Here is a 6,000-nt window from a genome sequence, read left to right on the forward strand (position 1 = left end):
GGGAGACGACAACACGTTCAAGGACTTTGGAGAGGAAAGGGAAGTTGGAGATAGGGCGGTAGTTTGCAAGGACAGAAGGGTCAAAGTTGAGTTTTTTGAGGAGGGGTGTGATGACGGCAGATTTGAAGGGAAGGGAGATAGTACATGAGGAGAAGGAACCGTTAACAATATCAGCTAACATGGGGGCCAGGAAGGGAAGTTGGGTGGTCAGCAGTTTAGTGGGAGTAGTGTTGAGGGAGCAGGAGGTGGGTCTCATGGTCAAGATGAGCTCGAAGAGGGCACGAGGGGAGATAGAAGAGAAACTAAAGAAAGATGCGAGTTCAGGGTTAGGGCAGGGGAGAACCGTAGGGGAAATTTGGCTTGGTGGGCTAGGGGAAGGGAGGGAAGTGACAGAGGCAGCTGAACGGATCGTCTCAATCTTAGTGACAATGAAGTCCATAAGCAATTCGCACTTGTTGCTGGAGGTAAGGGTGGAGGGGGCTGGGGAGAGGGATTTAAGAAGATGGTTTGTAGTGGAGAAGAGAAGCTGGGGGTTATCTTTGCATTCCAGGATGATCCTGGAATAGTGAGCAGTTTTGGCAGAGGAGAGCAGGACCCGATAGTGCTTTATGTGGTCCAGCCAGATCTGGTGATGAATGGCTAAATCTGTTGTCCGCCATAATCGTTCAAGTCTGCGTCCCTTGGACTTAAGGGAGCGGAGATGAGGGCTGTACCAGGGGGAACGACCAGAGTGAAAGAGAGTAATCATTTTAATGGGAACAAGGGCATCAAAGATGGAGGTGAGAGTGTGATTGAGCAGATCAGTAGCTGCAGGAGGGCCAAAGGCTAGATAGTTGGGAATTTGAAAGTGCTGTTGTAAGTGACCTGGGGGAGATTTGCACATTACATTCTACCCATCCTATCCCACAGTGAGAGAGATGAGATAGGTCATTGCCGCAGGTCCATGCAAATCCTGAATATGAAAAGAGGAATATTAACGTTGGTAACATCAGCCATGGGAGGGGGAGGGGAAAGAGAGCTTTATGCCAAATAGTATGTGCCATCTGAAAGGGAGTTCACAGAAAGTGCTGGGAAAGCATGTTGAAGAAAGTAATTGGTATTAGATGCGACCATATTGGTTAACTAATTCATAGATTTTCACACTGGGTCCACTAGACCAAGGAATCTATGAAGGAATCCCAAGATTCAATGGATCAGCAGGTTTCTGTAAATGTGGGGCCAGGTATCGTACACACCATGACCACAACGTCTCACTATTTCTGTACTTGTATTTTTTCTGTATTCATTGACTTACTAGAATGTTATTTCTGTTGCTATATACTAATGCTGTATATGGGTCTACAGTGATGACGCTGTTTTCCTTTGGGTAGCTGACACCATTTTTCAGATGTTTAGAACACGGGAGTCCCAGCAAGCATGTCAAAATTTACAGGGTCCTTCAGTATATAATAATATTTGTGGAGATTCACACAGAAAAGTTTCAGAACAACAATTTAAGCAAAGAGGGGTTCCCTCCACAATACTATCAAGGAAAAGAAAACCCAAATTTCACAGTTAGTGTATTATTCTAAATGTTTTTAAGAAAATTAATGCCCAATTCTAACAAAGCACACTTACTGAATGGCTAAGGACACCCTCTCTTGTCTAGTGATGCTTTCAGTTGACTTTGATATAGATAAAACAGGCTCATGTGGCACTGATTTCAGTCTCCATTATACTCCAGAAACTATTGCAGACAGGGTGTAACAAAGCATGAAATTTATCAGAGATTAGTCCCAACTGAGCTCCACCTATTCTAGTCAGCAGTAAAAATGAGTGGAGCTTCATTAATGTACACAAATGTGAGCAGGATGCCCTGTACACAATTTCAGGGTGGGGGCATGCAGGACATTAAATTTTTTTTTATTTTTTATTCGTTCACGGGATGTGGGCGTCGCTGGCAAGGCAGGCATTTATTGCCCATCCCTAATTGCCCTCGAGAAGGTGGTGGTGAGCCGCCTTCTTGAACCGCTGCAGTCCGTGTGGTGACGGTTCTCCCACAGTGCTGTTAGGAAGGGAGTTCCAGGATTTTGACCCAGCGACAATGAAGGAACGGCGATATATTTCCAAGTCGGGATGGTGTGTGACTTGGAGGGGAACGTGCAGGTGGTGTTGTTCCCATGCGCCTGCTGCCCTTGTCCTACTAGGTGGTAGAGGTCGCGAGTTTGGGAGGTGCTGTCGAAGAAGCCTTGGCGAGTTGCTGCAGTGCATCCTGTGGATGGTGCACACTGCAGCCACAGTGGTGGATGGGGTGCCAATAAAGCGGGCTGCTTTATCTTGGATGGTGTCGAGCTTCTTGAGTGTTGTTGGAGCTGCACTCATCCAGGCAAGTGGAGAGTATTCCATCACACTCTGACTTGTGCCTTGTAGATGGTGGAAAGGCTTTGGGGAGTCAGGAGGTGAGTCACTCGCCGCAGAATACCCAGCCTCTGACCTGCTCTCGTAGCCACAGTATTTATCTGGCTGGTCCAGTTAAGTTTCTGGTCAATGGTGACCCCCAGGATGTTGATGGTGGGGGATTCGGCGATGGTAATGCCGTTGAATGTCAAGGGGAGGTGGTTAGACTCTCTCTTGTTGGAGATGGTCATTGCCTGGCACTTGTCTGGCGCGAATGTTACTTGCCACTTATGAGCCCAAGCCTGGATGTTGTCCAGGTCTTGCTGCATGCGGGCTCGGACTGCTTCATTATCTGAGGGGTTGCGAATGGAACTGAACACTGTGCAGTCATCAGCGAACATCCCCATTTCTGACCTTATGATGGAGGGAAGGTCATTGATGAAGCAGCTGAAGATGGTTGGGCCTAGGACACTGCCCTGAGGAACTCCTGCAGCAATGTCCTGGGGCTGAGATGATTGGCCTCCAACAACCACTACCATCTTCCTTTGTGCTAGGTATGACTCCAGCCACTGGAGAGTTTTCCCCCTGATTCCCATTGACTTCAATTTTACTAGGGCTCCTTGGTGCTCACACTCGGTCAAATGCTGCCTTGATGTCAAGGGCAGTCACTCTCACCTCACCTCTGGAATTCAGCTCTTTTGTCCATGTTTGGACCAAGGCTGTAATGAGGTCTGGAGCCGAGTGGTCCTGGCGGAACCCAAACTGAGCATCGGTGAGCAGGTTATTGGTGAGTAAGTGCCGCTTGATAGCACTGTCGACGACACCTTCCATCACTTTGCTGATGATTGAGAGTAGACTGATGGGGCGGTAATTGGCCGGATTGGATTTGTCCTGCTTTTTGTGGACAGGACATACCTGGGCAATTTTCCACATTGTCGGGTGGATGCCAGTGTTGTAGCTGTACTGGAACAGCTTGGCTAGAGGCGCAGCTAGTTCTGGAGCACAAGTCTTCAGCACTACAGCTGGGATGTTGTCAGGGCCCATAGCCTTTGCTGTATCCAGTGCACTCAGCCGTTTCTTGATATCACGTGGAGTGAATCGAATTGGCCGAAGACTGGCTTCCGTGATGGTGGGGATATCGGGAGGAGGCTGAGATGGATTATCCACTTGGCACTTCTGGCTGAAGATGGTTGCAAACGTTTCAGCCTTGTCTTTTGCACTCACGTGCTGGACTCCGCCATCATTGAGAATGGGGATGTTTGCAGAGCCTCCTCCTCCCGTTAGTTGTTTAATTGTCCACCACCATTCACGACTGGATGTGGCAGGACTGCAGAGCTTTGATCTGATCCGTTGGTTGTGGAATCGCTTAGCTCTGTCTATAGCATGTTGCTTCCGCTGTTTAGCATGCATGTAGTCCTGAGTTGTAGCTTCACCAGGTTGGCACCTCATTTTTAGGTACGCCTGGTGCTGCTCCTGGCATGCTCTTCTACACTCCTCATTGAACCAGGGTTGATCCCCTGGCTTGTTGGTAATGGTAGAGTGAGGAATATGCCGGGCCATGAGGTTACAGATTGTGCTGGAATACAATTCTGCTGCTGCTGATGGCCCACAGCGCCTCATGGATGCCCAGTTTTGAGCTGCTAGATCTGTTCTGAATCTATCCCATTTAGCACGGTGGTAGTGTCACACAACACGTTGGATGGTGTCCTCAGTGCGAAGACGGGATTTCATCTCCACGAGGACTGTGCGGTGGTCACTCCTACCAATACTGTCATGGACAGATGCATTTGCGACAGGTAGATTGGTGAGGACGAGGTCAAATAAGTTTTTCCCTCGTGTTGGTTCGCTCACCACCTGCCGCAGGCCCAGTCTAGCAGCTATGTCCTTCAGGACTCGGCCAGCTCGGTCAGTAGTGGTGCTACCGAGCCACTCTTGGTGATGGACATTGAAGTCCCCCACCCAGAGTACATTGCTACCCTCAGTGCTTCCTCCAAGTGGTGTTCAAACATGGAGGAGGACTGATTCATCAGCTGAGGGAGGACGGTAGGTGGTAATCAGCAGGAGGTTTCCTTGCCCATGAGATTTCATGGGGTCCAGAGTCAATGTTGAGGACTCCCAGGGCCACTCCCTCCTGACTGTATATCACTGTACCGCTACCTCTGGTGGGTCTGTCTTGCCGGTGGGACAGGACATACCCAGGGATGGTGATGGAAGAGTCTGGGACGTTGGCTGAAAGATATGATTCTGTGAGTATGGCTACGTCAGGCTGTTGCTTGACTGGTCTGTGGGACAGCTCTCCCAATTTTAGCACAAGTCCCCAGATGTTCGTAAGGAGGACCTTGCAGGGTCGACTGGGCTTGGTGTTTTGCCGTTGTCGTGTCCGGTGCCTCGTGGTCCGATGCCGGGTGGTCCGTCCGGTTTTATTCTTATTATGACTTTTCGTAGCGAGATTTTACAACTGAGTGGCTTGCTAGGCCATTTCAGAGGGCAATTAAGAATCAACCACATTGCTGTGGGTCTGGAGTCACATATAGGCCAGACCGGGTAAGGGCGGCAGGCTTCCTTCCCTAAAGGACATTAGTGAACCAGATGGGTTTTTACGACAATCCGGTAGTTTCATGACCATCATTACTGATACTAGTATTTTTTAATTCCAGATTTTTATTTAATTAATTGAATTTAATTAATTAATTAATTGAATTTAAATTCGCCAGCTGCCATGGCGGGATTTGAACTCATGACTCTGAATGTTAGTCCAGGCCTCTGGATTACTAGCCCAGTAACATAACCACTATGCTACCGTACCCATGGAGAAGCACATCCAGGAAACCAGATATTCAGGTTTAGCAGGGGCTGAGACATAAACGAGGATTGATTTAAAAGACACTGTCTTGTAAACGCAAGTGGTTTTAGGCCATTTGAGGCCTGTTTCCCTCCCCCCCCCCCCACCACCCCACCCCGCTGTCAATTAAGCTATGAGCCTTCGTAACACTTGTTCTAAATTATTTATTTTTTCCGACAGCACCATTACTGGCACCAATAGGTTTCCCAAAAAGAAGCCTTCGAGCTGATCTGTTTGCAAGGAGAACCAAAAGAGGGTGTTTAGGTAGGTCAGACTACACAAGAAGTCTTCTTTGCCCATCTGCTGTTACTTGCACATCTGTGTTGGCAGACAGAGGTGACATCTCACTTTGCACATGTAGTGCTGGTGGAAGCTTCTCTTCCCAATGCAGTGGTGTCACATGTATATGCGAATGTCTGATTACCCATATGTAGCATGCTTCCCAATCACAGTAGGTCATGTTTTCAGTGGCATTGCCTGAAATAAGGAATGTCAAGAGCTAGTGTAGCTAGAATGGTCACACCCATCAAGGTGCCACAAACCATTTCTGCAGATTCTGACATACCTGCTTGACAATGTCTATGGGGAACTGTTTTCTCAGGGTCTGGATCAGCAGAGAGGCAGGTGCAGAGGTATGCCATCTGCTGCAAGAATACCTGCAACTACCATGTAGCATAGGATTGGCACAGACAATGACAGTAATGCTTGCACCCAGGGTTTCCTTTCCTTCCATTTTTGCCTGTCACTATTTAAGCTCCTGCCCTTCAGGCTTGGCAAAGGCT

Source organism: Heptranchias perlo, chromosome 10 (assembly GCF_035084215.1).
Source record: "Heptranchias perlo isolate sHepPer1 chromosome 10, sHepPer1.hap1, whole genome shotgun sequence".
NCBI classification, from domain to species: domain Eukaryota; kingdom Metazoa; phylum Chordata; class Chondrichthyes; order Hexanchiformes; family Hexanchidae; genus Heptranchias; species Heptranchias perlo.